The 13,573-nt window shown below is 38.5% G+C and overlaps 1 protein-coding gene across 6 annotated transcripts in view; it reads left to right on the plus strand.

Annotated features, from left to right (window-relative positions):
* LOC5570536 overlaps positions 1-13,573 on the plus strand; it is a 640,253-nt gene that overhangs the window by 267,977 nt on the left and 358,703 nt on the right. For 4 of the 6 annotated variants that reach the window (XM_021840765.1, XM_021840766.1, XM_021840768.1 and 1 more), the window contains exon 2: positions 11,718-12,138. The exons of the other annotated variants lie outside the window; for them this stretch is intronic. The gene's annotated coding sequence lies outside the window, so the exon portion shown is untranslated. The remainder of the gene's footprint in view (positions 1-11,717; positions 12,139-13,573) is intronic. 6 annotated transcript variants of the gene reach the window in all.

Here is a 13,573-nt window from a genome sequence, read left to right on the forward strand (position 1 = left end):
AGATATACAATAAATCCTTTTCCCAGTCTTTACAGAATCATGCACAAGAGTGTTCTAAAAAAGGTGTCTACTCTAAAATGTTTAAACTACGGCCTCTACAGAGATGTCAGGGCCTCATCAAGGGTTTCAACGAAGGTTTACTCAGAGATGAAATCTCCACAGAGTTCTCCACAGCAGTGATAATCATAGCAATGTTTAAGCAATTATCTCTAGGTGTACCTACAGAAGCATCCAAAGAAGACTTTTCTAGAGAGATAGGTGTCTTGAAAAAAGTCTTCCAAGGTGTCTGCCTAAAACTATTAAAAGGATTTTACATAAATCTCCAAAAAGGTCTCCTTAGAAATCTCCAATGAAGTCTTCTAAGAAGTCCTCATGAAAGAGTCAATAGGAGTCTCCACAGAGATCTCCATGAAAGTCCTCATAGTGGTTTCCATCAAAGTCTTACTTGAAACTTTTCAGAAGTCTCCTAATATGTCTCCACAATATTCGTCATAGAAGTCTCCATAGAAATCTCCACGGAAGTCTGTTTACATAATACGGAAGAGCTTTTACATAATACAGTAAAAACAATGTGTAAAATGGGTTTGTTGTCTTTCTTTCAACGAGTCTTCAAGTTTTCTGGACTAAAAGGTTAGATTCTGGATAAACTGCCAAGTTCTGCAAAAAATCTCCTAGGAAAAATTCCAAAATTTCTATGAGATCTTGATATTGAGGATGTAGTTTGGGCAGTCCTGGAAGTTCCTCACAGTTGGAATTTCGCAGTCAATGTCATAGACTATAGAGCTAACAAACTGACAAGCTGACAAGTTATTGTATTACTTGAATGATAGTTCCATAGGTTAAATAGACGCTCGAAGTAACTTGGGTAGTCTTAACTGAGTCGTTTTTGTTGTAATTCAAATACCAAAGTATTTTGAACGAGACAATCTTAAGTTTTGACCACCGCAATTGAAACCATGTTTCAATTTTGGACGATGAATTCTCCATATCACACTAACCACCCACTTCCGGCTCGTTTGTCTAACCGCAGCCAAAAAATCACACACACGTATGTTTATCATTGTCATTAACGACAACAACCCACAACACTCACTTCCTCGAATTGCATAAAAACCGAACAAATTTCAACTCCCAAACCTGCTCGGTTATGTTTACATTTATTTCCCCATCCCACACGACCAGCCTTCGTCTTCGTGATCGTCGTCACATCACCACCACCATCCTGAATGGGAGAGAGTGCGATGATGTCGTCTCGATTGCCGAAGCACTTTTGGTTTTCTTTTGGCGAGCATTATTGCATACCTGCCTATTACACATGCTCGACAGCAGCGCGGGCGCGAAATTTTCTCCTCGTCGGTCGTCGTCTGCGGTCGCGTAACTCTTGTTCGAGGAATTATTTCATTCAAAAAAAAAAAAAAAAAAGCGCGCCCCAACATTATGATCATCATCGAGCACGCACACGGGGTACTCTATGATCATCATCAGCAGCGCGATCATCACGATCATCATCGATTCTCCTCGTGTGATCCACCTAGACTCGTAGAGTAAAGCTGCGCGCATGAGCGAGGATGACGATCCGAGTTGATGGAAATTGTTGAATGAGATCATAATATGTATTCATGGCAAATGCCAATATCGAACATAAAATCATGATGCAGGTTCTGAAATCATTCAGAAATCTTCTAAGGAATTCTCACAAAAGCGTCAATAGAAGTCTTCACAGAAGACTCTGAGGACGTTCTCATATAAGTTTCCACAGAAGTCTCAATGGAAACTTCTCAGAAGTCTCCAGCGAAGTCTCCAAAAATCATCTCACGATTCTCTGACACAAAATCCTTCACTGAAATTCAACAAAATTATCCAGAGAAATTTTCACATACGTTTCCACAAACGTTTCGTCAGACGTATACATGAAATCATGATGCATGATTCGGAATAAGCATAAGCATAAGCACTATTCATGAATTCAGATACCTGTCATTCATGATTCCGATTTGTTGATGAAAAATGGCAAGTTGAGTCATGAAATCATGAAGAAATATCTGGAATCATGAACTCATTTCTTGGAAATAAATATTATACGTCAATTTTGATCCCAAAAAAATCGGAAATGCCGCTGAAAATCCCGAGGGTCTCTAAATTACCCATTTAAACAAACAATATATTTTTTTAGTAATTTCACTGAAAAAAAAAAACGCCATCGACCGCAAATGACGCATTCACTGAGATGAAAAAAGTTACAGCTAGATTGCATATCGCCCTGAACATACAAACTTTTGAATAATAATCATGGTTTCATGACTCACAGTCATGATATCGTTAAACAAAAAACATTGTTTGTTTCATGACTTTTTGTTCATTTGTTTTTTTTTGTATTTGTGATAGGTAGATCGAAGTTTGTTAACCCTCTAATACCCAACCCCGCCTTTAGACGGGGTGCACTTTGGAATTTTGTGTATTTTTTCGTAGCTCAAAAATCAAAATAATTTTATTTTTGGCTTAAACCTTGACTCATAACACGCATATAAGAAAAGTTTTTTATGACTTTTGAAAGTTTATTGTATTTTTAAAAATTGTTTGAAAAATTGTATTCTTATATAACATACAAATGCACGGAGTTCATTTAACGTGTAATATAAAAAATCGTACCTTTTATATTTTTCTACTATCAACCTATCACAGAAAAACAGCTTGGGGGTATTGAAATAATTTCAAACATGTTTTTCCGTTATTTACACAGAAAATAAGAATATTTCCATAAAAATATTAAAAAAATAATATTTTCAAAAGTATCGTAAAAACTTGAATATTTATTATTGCCACAAATAAGTAACTAGATGTTGAAATGAAAAGGGATAGGGATGTTCAAAAATAAAAATTATAAAAATCAAAAACCAAAATTCATAGATTTGCGAATAAAAATAAATCATTGCCCAAAACGTGTTCAGAACGATTTTAGATAACTAAAAATGATATTTAGATCGAAAATAAAAATTTGGGTATAAGAGGGTTAAATTCAAGATTGAAACAATGTTGGCGAAGCAGTCTCTAGGGAATTAAAAACGCTAGTTTTTTTTTTATTTTCCCGACGTTTCGGTCCGTTTGGGACCTTTTTCAAGGGTTCAATCACTACGGTTTTCTAGTCAAGATGGCTTCCGATATTCCCGTCTGCTCGGGTCTGGCGCGACGGATCGCCCAAGCCTGTTGCAAGCCTTGCATTAAACTTGTCCGCGCACCAAACTTCGTATGCGTCGGACCCTGAGCTCGTGAGCGAAAGTTGTCTGGTTTGCGCGCGCGCGAACTGACTGCCTAGTTTTTTGTGGGTAATAGTGGCGCGAGAGTTGATGTGTTGGTTCGTGCATTCAAACTACCCCACGAAGAGATGATTGGAAGAAAAAGCTGCTTATTTTTGCGTTGAGCAATCATGCCGAATCGATGGAAGGAAAAATGACAAAAAAAGTCGATGTCTGCGGCATGCACAGTCCCTGTCAGCTAGAGTGGTTGTTCGAGGTTGACATTGACAGGTGCGGGATTTTTTTTTCTCTAGGTAAGAGCGTGGGCTAGGGTGGCCTATAATGAACAATCTACAGACACTTCAAGTAACCTCTCAAAGATTAGTTCATTTGGACCCCAGGAGGTATTAGGAGATACTTTCCATTTTTACAAATATGAAAAAATATATTCAATTTTTTTTGCATACCACTACAGATGACACAAAGGCTTTATCCTTTGGCGGAGAGGCCTGTGTCGTCCATAAACAAAAATTTCGGACATTCCTGAGGCAACTCAAGTAAGTAGGTTGTGAAAATATTGTATAATATTGGTCCCAAAATGCTGCCTTGAGAAAAAACAGCTCTTACAGGAATTCTTTCGGACCTGGAGTTCTGATAATTAACCTTCAAGAAAATAGTTTCGGTAGCGTTGAGATAAGCACGAAAAAGTAAGTCTTGAAATGTAAAACTGATCAATTGAAACTAAAAACCTCAATAATGACAGCTTTAAGGCAACAATTGCTGCTAAAAGAGCGTGTTTCTCCTACCGATCCAAAACAGTGGTTTTGATTATTTTATCTTGTGCATGAGCATGATTACAATTCACCTGATGGATATTATTATTAGGCAAGCAATCGTTAATTGAAAAATAAAATTGTTGGAGATTCTGCCTGGGGAATTCTGGCAACGAAAAACATTGCCGTTAATTTGCCTGCCGCTACGTGAGAAATTGAATGAGTTGATTAGTGTAACAAGAGGATGTAAGTTCACCAGTTAAGTGAGTTTAATATATATTCGGAAATTACCTGGCATGGTTACCCCGGTCTTCACAGATAACCATCAACCCATTTGATATCGAATTTCTTCCGGAAATCTCCGGAAGTGCCTCTAGCTGCTCTCATTACCCGAGACAACATTGTTATTGCCGGATCGATTAAAAGTCGCGAGCTCTTCACTCGCCAACGTGAAACCGTGAGAGGTCTTGCTCTTTCGAGCAAGAGCCAGAAAAAGGCCGACAGACAGGTTGGTAAATTGCAAAAGAGACCCACATCACTCATTTCATCAGCAATGGAGTGCTGATTGAGTCCGACCAGTGAAATAATTTCAAGGTGTGTTCACGTCACAGCATTGCCAAAAAGTGCGTCAAAATTGGAAAAGGTAATTGCTACCTGTGCTTAACCGGATCGATGATTGGGTAATAGAGGGAGATGTGAGTGGCGAAAATCTGACATTAACTATATTCCATTTAAAGTTTAGGTGATCAGACAAAGAAAGGCACATTTATCTATTCCGCACATAGAATGCCAATTTAAATTTGTTCGAAAAAGTTATTTGCAAAATTGAGATCTAAGGATTTTATTATAAAACCTTGTTTAGGGAAATATTGTTTTTTAGAAAAACAATATTGAGCAAATTATGTCATGGCATTTTTTCTCTTACGAAATAAGTACTTGTAGAGATTCATCACAAAAGGATATTCAAAAGTGATATTGTACTAAAGGGGGTCAGGTGGCAAAGAAAGCACTAGGTAAATGAGAGTTCTCATAGCAATCTGAGCATAGTTTGTGGATTCCAAAGAGTTTTTGAAAGATTCAGGAGAAGCTTGGATCAAAAATCAGATTTTGTCAGAAATTTCTAGGTTGAAAGTGGCGTCCAAGTGCTTCCACAAAAACTACTATGGTTCTAGAGTTAAGAAAGATTTAACAATAGGTTCTCAAGAGATAACAATAGCTAGAAAACTGCCAGAAGTTCAAAAAACTTCTTGAAAACTGATAGAAGCAGTCATTACTTTAAATATAACAGGGACGTGATCAGAATCAAAATCAGCTTTAGTAACCAGTTGGCTACAAAGGGTGATAGTCGGTTAAGACCAAATCAATCGTAGATGAATTTCTAGTAGAGGAAAAACACGTAGGGCCATCAGGGTATTGAAATGAGGATATTTGAAGAGCACCCATCAAATAAAATTCTGCCGTTGGAATTACTTTGAGAATCATTCCATGACCGATGTTTGGCATTAAAGGCACCAATGACAAATAATTTTGACCTATTGTGAGTCAATTTTCGCAAGTCAGTTTGTAGCAAATTAGCTTGCTGTTCAGAGCATTGAAAAGGCAAATAGGCAACTATGAAAGTATATTTACCAAGTTGTGTTTCAAGTGAAACGCCTAAAGTCTCAAAAACTTTAGTTTCAAATGACGAAAACAGTTGATGTTTTATACGCCTATGAATGATGATTGCAACTCTCCCACATGCCCTATCTAGTCGATCATTACGATAAACAAAAAAGTTAGGATCTCTTTTGAGTTTAGATCCAGGTTTTAAATTTTCGGTTTCGGTTTCGGTTTTGGTTTCGGTAATAACTGCTATATGAATGTTTTTAGCTATAAGAAAATTAAACAGCTCGTCCTCTTTACCATTCAGAGAACGAGCATTCCAATTTAAAATATTTAAATTATTATTTGGATCCATTAGAAAAACGTAATCCAAAAACAATTTGATTAATAAATTTTACACCAGCTTGGACTGCTTCAGTCATTCAGAACATTGCATCAATCATTAGATTCACTTGTTCAGGTAGAAAATTAAAATCAGAGGCAGACATATCACTTGAAAAATGGGGACGGACCTGGTGTAGTGGTTAGAACACACGCCTCTCACGCCGAGGACCTGGGATCGAATCCCATTCCCGAGATAGTCACTGACAAAAAAGTTGTAGTGACGACTTCCTTCGGAAGGGAAGTGAAGCCGTTGGTCCCGAGATGAACTAGCCTAGGGCTAAAAATCTCGTTAATAAAGATAAAAAAATAAATCACTTGAAGTGGGTACATTATGTGATGAGTTTCCGTTAGAATTTTTGGTAGATTTTTCCAGTGGTGGCAGTGTTTTTTTCCATTTGATTTGAAACAAGTAGAATGGGTACTAATAGTACGAATAGAAGAGTAGTTCAAATTACTGGCTAAGATGTCGGCAAAGAATTTACCGTGAGTAGATCTTCTTCTTCTTCTTCTTTCTGGCGTTACGTCCCCACTGGGACACAGCCTGCTTCTCAGCTTAGTGTTCCTATGAGCACTTCCACAGTTATTAACTGAGAGCTTACTATGCCAATGACCATTTTTGCATGTGTATATCGTGTGGCAGGTACGAAGATACTCTATGCCCTGGGAAGTCGAGAAAATTTCCAACCCGAAAAGATCCTCGACCGGTGGGATTCGAACCCACGACCCTCAGCTTGGTCATGCTGAATAGCTGCGCGTTTACCGCTACGGCTATCTGGGCCCCAGCACCGTGAATAGATACATTCGAAATTAAAAGATTCGAATTATTTTGTGAATGAGCATGATTATGATCTTCCTGATGGGTATGATTCCTGATCAAGCGATCGTTAACTGAAAAATGAGCATTGTTCGATATTCTACCGGGAAAATTCCGGAAACAATCGTTATCGTAACGGATATTATCCTTCATCTGCCTAGCACGAGCCTCGACGCCTCTCCTTCGCGAAGGGCAAGCCCAAATATTGGACTTATGATTGCCCCTGCAATTGGCGCATATGAACTTATCGGTATCTTCCTTCACTGGACAGACGTCCTTGGCGTGAGAAGAACCTCCACAAATCATGCATTTAGCATCCATGCGACAATTTTCTGTACCATGACCCCACTTTTGGCACCTACGGCACTGAGTGGGGTTCTGGTGATTCCCTCCAGGTTTCTGGAAATGTTTCCATGTCACACGGAACATCGAACATAAGTTTAGCTTTTTCTAAAGCTCTAATATTATTTAGTTCTTTTTTGGTAAAGTGAACTAAATAAAATTCTTAAGAAAGCCCTTTCCGAACAATGCCAGATTGGGTTCACTTTTTCATAATGATTACTTGAATTGGGGAAAATCCAAGTAAATCATTTATTCCATTTTTGATCTCTTCAGGTGACTTATAGTCACTTGAGAGACTTTTCAAGACGACTTTGAACAAACGTTCAGTTTTGTCGTCATAAGTAAAAGAATTGTGCATCTTCTCTTCAAGATGTTTGAGAAGAAGTTCGCGATCTTTAAGAGTTTCCGGCAAAACGCGACAGTCTCCTTTCTTTGCGATTTGGAAGGAGACCTTGATCTCCCTAATGGAGTTCAAGATCTCCTGTCTAAATCCCGCAAATTTGGGACAACTGACCACGATAGGCGGCACTCTTTGTTTCCGCTTTTGAATCAAAGAGCCTGGGCTAGAGACTGCTTCGATTTGGTGTTCGGAAAATTTGTTTACTGCATCGAACTGATTGCTCATTTTGATACAATTATCAGCATTATTCATTTCACCTTGGAAGAAAGTTCACATTTCGGAGAAACGTCCTTCTTTCCATTCTTTTCACGTTTAGTGATAGTTTTAAATCCCACTTTTTTGGAAGGAAGTTGTGAGTTCAGAGATTCACTCTACCTTTTGTTTTTAGTTGCAACCATGTTTAGTTAATAAACGAAAGTAGACAAGACCTCTTGAGAGATTTTTTCCCAAGACGGTGTCCAAGAAGGACTACTACCGCTAGCTATCGCCAACGGGTTCAACAAAAAATTAATTTTAGCACTGAAAAGTACTATTTTTGTAGCACTGAAAAGTTTATTGCTGTAGGTAGCTATTAAAAAACTTCCAAGAACAGAGAGAATTCGTGTACCCACAGCACGAAGGTACGATGCGCACTGACTGTTCCAGAGCACTTTGTTATCCTGAAATCACACTGATATTCAAAACAAGTTCACGAGCAGCATTAAACTTCTTTAGCAGCCGCTATTCGGTATCTACTGCCAAAGAGTGCCCAGGGAACTTCTTGGGATCTCATGTGAGCCTATTATGAATACCTTACATTGTTTTTGGAATCCTTTTGAGGTTCGCGTGAAATCCCCATGTGAAATTTGGTAAACCCTTTCAACATTTTGAATCCACTAGATAGTCCTACAAAACCTTTGAAATCCTCTGGAAACCACTCAAAAACCGTTGAAAATGTTTCAAAGCTGCTTCTAAAATCCCTGAGATCCCCTAATAAATCACTTGAAAACTCTTTGGTAGCCCCTTGGTAATCAAATGTAGCTTTCAAGAATTCCCTGAGATCCTCTTGGGATCCTCGTTTGTTTCCTTTGATGACTTATTGGAAAGCCGTGATCTTTTGAATTTTTCAGGGATTTCTTGCGAAGTTGAAGACAGCGAGATGAAATAGTGTGCTCAAAATGGAGCTCATAGCCTCCAGATCTGTTTCTCCGACAAAAAAGTAAATCCTTTTCAAATATTTGAACTTTTATCGGATACCGTTTTGATTCATATTACGGACAGCTTCAAAATCCGGACACTCTACTTTGTATGGGAAACATTTCACTTGAAATGTTTTAATTTTTTGCGCTCAAAAGTTTTCATTTTCAGGACTCGACTTAATAAGCATTTTCCAAAGATATTTATGCAAATTTATATTGTTCAACTGCCTTAGACTTAGGTGGTTTGACAATTTCAATTAATGATTTGACCCTTCTGATTATGATTTTCATGAGCTGTCTGGAATAAGAATCAAAGTGTCCGGATTATGAGGCAAAAGTGAGGAAGCGTCCGAAATAAGAAACATGGAAAGTTCACACATTTCTATTTATTTAAAATGATTCATATTGCAGAATCAAGATCTTCACCCTCCATTCGAAAGTTAAGTGTTTTGAAGTTTCGATAACGTGAAGGAATCATACAGAATGATTTATTTTCTATGCTTTCTGATGAGTTATACTTCACAAAGGCCTTAAGTGTCCGTAATATGGATCAAAACGGTACTTCATTAAGTGACAACCGAAAAGGTCAACCAACAAATAAATTTCATCTTCTTACCCTCCGGGGAAAGGATCCACCGCAAATCGTGGTACCATCTGTGCGTGCAAGCTGCCACTGACTACGATAAATCCCTCCCCATATAATCAGTCGCCTCACCCGAGATAAACCCATCTCGATTTGGTCACCGATCGCAACGCACCAAGGTACTAATGACCAGCGTGCCATGAAATTTCGTAAACCCTTGTTTGGCTGTTTTTGGGGGTCGCATTGATATTTACTTTCGACCAATCGTCTTAACAACGTCGACAACGACCCGGGGCTAGACGTTTTTATATATTTTGGCTAAATGTCAGCACCAAACCGGCACCAATCATCTCGGAGCACGGCAGATGTGCGCAAGGGTTGAGAAATTTCAACTTTGACCGCCTTGTGCTGTGTGGTCTTCGTCGTCGTTGACGTCTTCGCTATCGCCTTCGCTAAAGCCGCCATAAGATGGCGGGGTTGTCAGAGTCGCGAATTGCACAAGATGCAGCAATTGAGCGATCAACTTTATTGAGGGGGTCGATCGATTAATCATCGTCGCTTTCATGGCAAATTGCGGTTGATGAGATATGAAATTGACAATTTTCGGTTGGGAGACTTCAATGCTGGGGGTTGGTGACGAACCCCTTCGGAGAAGGTTCGTCGCTTGCGACTGGTTGAAGACTTCTGTTTTTGGAGGAAACCAAAAGTGTTAAAAAGTTGGACTGAAGCAAGTATTTTTTTGATTTCAGAAATACGTGCTACAATAGTCCAAAAAAATCTGCACATAACAAAAGATGTTGCTATAGTATTGAAACATCAGTATCAAAAAAACCTTCAGTAGGATTAGAACTGATGGAATCCTAGACATATCTTTACGAAGGCAAAAAATCATCTAGTCTGCCCCGTCTGAGCACCGACCAACTAATCGAATCAATTTTCGCTTTCTCAGCCCATTACGATTTCCCTTCCAACCACCGACCGACCGACCGATCAATCGTCGTCACTGAAGCCTCCCTAACCATCGAAAATTCACAAACGAAATTGAAATTATCCGCAATAATCATTACCATTAGGCCCCGGCGAAACCGACTTTCAACTCAGGTTTGTTTTTGCTCATCGTCGATCACGCTAAGCATTTCCCCCAAACTCTGCAAACAATTTCCCTATTCCATCGTGCACAAGGCCCTTTCGTTAATGGACCAAGCAATGGTGCAATCATTGCCACCTGCCCCACTAACGACGACGACGACGACCAGTGCCGATCCTCCAATCGCTTTAGCACCTCGACGTGACGAAGTCGTCGAGTGACCCAGGGCCTCTTGCCACCAGGGCTAGTCGCGATTTTTTCGCTGTTTAACCTGTTGTCTGTGTCAAAAGAAATTAAGTTGTCTATGCCTTGGACCTCAATTTTTATTGGAATCCTGAAAATTACCTTAAATTTCAACGAATTTTTGATATTTCTGCTGTATTGTAAATAAATATTATCCCAGTTACACTACAAAGCAATTTCAAGAGGGGGATTGCAGGAGGTATTGTAACAAAGATTCATATTTTACGAAATTAGGAAACGAAATCAGGACGCTTAATTTCTCGGAAATATTTTTATATGGAATAATACTTCTATTATTTAAGATGTTCAACAGAGAAAAGGCTACTATATAACACATTGCTTAAATGGGAATCTCACCGTATGGTGGCACTTGCTCAAAAAATATAATATATTATTCACCTTTGACATTCTTTAGTTATTCCTTTGGATGGAATTGTAAAATAAAAAATTTCGTTTTGAATGTTCTTCTACACTCGTGTGCCATTTTCTTCTAGAACTTGAAACAGAACCTCAAACTTAAACACTTTGTATGGAATAACAGCATTTATCACTAACTTCACTGACTGTACTCATACTCAGTAACTTTACTGAAGATATCACTCTTCCTAATCCTTAAACTTCGAGGTATAGGACAGGATTATTTAGGTAAGGACTCCATAAAGTACCATATCCGGAGCAAGTGCCATCATGCAGTGAAATTTCAAACTCGTCAAATATAATCTAAGTTACATGAACAATAATAATTTCCTAGAAAACAGTTTTCAAGATAATTGAAAAAAAAACACAAGAAAAATTGGGAAACAAAAAAATTTGCCGAAACGCAACAATGTGTGAGAAAAATCGCCCACCGGTTAAATAACTAAAAGGTTACAGCCTTTTTAAGTCCTCTAAAGTCATTTTAACCCCAGAACACACCCAAAGGGTCAATCTAACACCGACTGGCGCAATCAAGAGGAAAAACAGTTTCACGGCGCGAGAAAATCGCCAACAAGTGTTGCTCGAAATGGTGGTGAAATATGAAATCGCACTCGATGCGATCGATTAAGTTTTATTGAATTTCCCTTTCCTTCCCTTGCAGCAAAAGCAGCAGCAGCAGCAGCAAATCGACGCAAACGAAGTGAATAACTTTTCAGTGTGTGAGCGTAATTTCCGCGAGCAAATGTTTGCTAGAAACAAATGCAAACCGGAGGATCCTAACTTTGAGTAACGGAGAAACAAGAGGCACAAGGTGGTGTAGAGAAAAAAAAAACGAAGTGAGGAAATCAAAACCAAACAGAAAAGCCTCGAAGTGCGATTGAGAAACGTAAAACAGAAGCAGAAGTGATAAGGCAAAACAAAAAAAAAATCAACACAAAAAGTGAATGATTCCGCGTGTGTAACAACTGTGAGTGAGCGAGCGGTTTATCCGAGCCCCGGGTTTTGGAACAGTTTTTGAGCGAGTTTTAACAACAGCTGGTCAGGGGAGTCGCTCCCATCCACTCCGAGTGCATTTCAAAACGGTAAGTGAATGGACGGACGAGGGTTCGAGGTTTCAACGCTGATCCGATGGCTGATGCATTTTTAAAAAGGTCAACTCGCGTTGGGCTTTGATTTATTGGGAAAATTTGCAGTTTTGACGCTCTGTGGTGATCGTTCAACGGGTTTAATGGTGCGAAAATGAACGAGCGAGTCGATGGAGAATTAGCATTTTGTGCATGTTGCAAAAGCATGTTGTAAAAGAGCAATTTGTCATAATGTTTATTGCCTTGGAATGGGATTCTGAGAGGAAGAATTTGCACTTTTAACTACGAGCCAAGATTTTGTTTCCATACCAGGTGAAGAGAACATGTTCCAGAATTTGGAAAGCAGATTAGCATTTTTGGCAAAGAAAGCTCTCAGTTAATAACTGTGGAAGCGCTCATAAGAGCACTAAGCTGAGAGGCAGGTTCTGTCCCAGTGAGGACCTAATTCCAAGAAGAAGAAAAAGATTTGAATTTTAGGTGAAGCTGAGCTTGGTGGTAACGTTCTTAGATATGAAGCAAAGCCATGCTAAAGCAGTCTGGATTCGAATCCAGGGCGGTCAAGAATCTTTTCATAATGAATTCTCATGTCTGAGCAACTGAATAGAAATCTGTATTTCAGAGACAACGTAATTCCAAGAAGAAAACAAGAAGATTAGCAATTTCAAGTACAGTTCTAGAGAAATGTGAAGAATTTCATTAAAGGGAAGGTGTGCCGGTATTCGCCATGTACCAGTTATTCGCCACCCCGGATTATTTACTGTTTTACGACATATATGGCTGCCAATTGTTAAGTGTTCGCTAAATTGCTTTAAGATGATACGGAAACATTATTGGAAACCGCAAAATTTGCTCAGAAAATAATAGAAAAAAATCAATTTCCTTAAAATTGTTGCTCCTTTGCACCTATTTTTCGCCATGGTGTTCCTGATTCGCCACCCTCCATAAGAAATCAACGAAGGTGGCGAATTCAGGAACCGAAATTTAAAACGTGGCGAATACTGGTGCAAGTGCAATTTTTTTGACATTTTTTTATTTTATGTTTAAAAAAGATTGAAGTACAAAATTTCTTGTTCTCTTTTGATTCTAGAAATTTCCAGCGGAATCATATTTTTTGCTTATGAATCTTAATAGAACTTTTGGAGAAATTTTCAGAGAAACGTTATTGCTTCATAAAAATCTGAAGGAAATTCTGAATATATCTTTCAAACTGTTTGATTGCTTGAAAATTTTAGCCTCAAAATTAAAAAAAAGTGGAAGGAATGAATTGATTAATGATACCTCAATTTAAAAAAAATATAAATTTTCCAAGGATTGCTAGCGAAATGCATTAAGGTTTAATTTTCAGAAGACAATTCAAATCGACATATTTCATAAACGCAGCATTTTGAACGGATTCCATGCAACCTCCAAAAAGTTCACCTTCGTGATGCTG

The sequence above is a fragment of the Aedes aegypti genome, chromosome 2, assembly GCF_002204515.2.
Source record: "Aedes aegypti strain LVP_AGWG chromosome 2, AaegL5.0 Primary Assembly, whole genome shotgun sequence".
In the NCBI taxonomy this organism is placed as follows: Eukaryota; Metazoa; Arthropoda; class Insecta; order Diptera; family Culicidae; genus Aedes; species Aedes aegypti.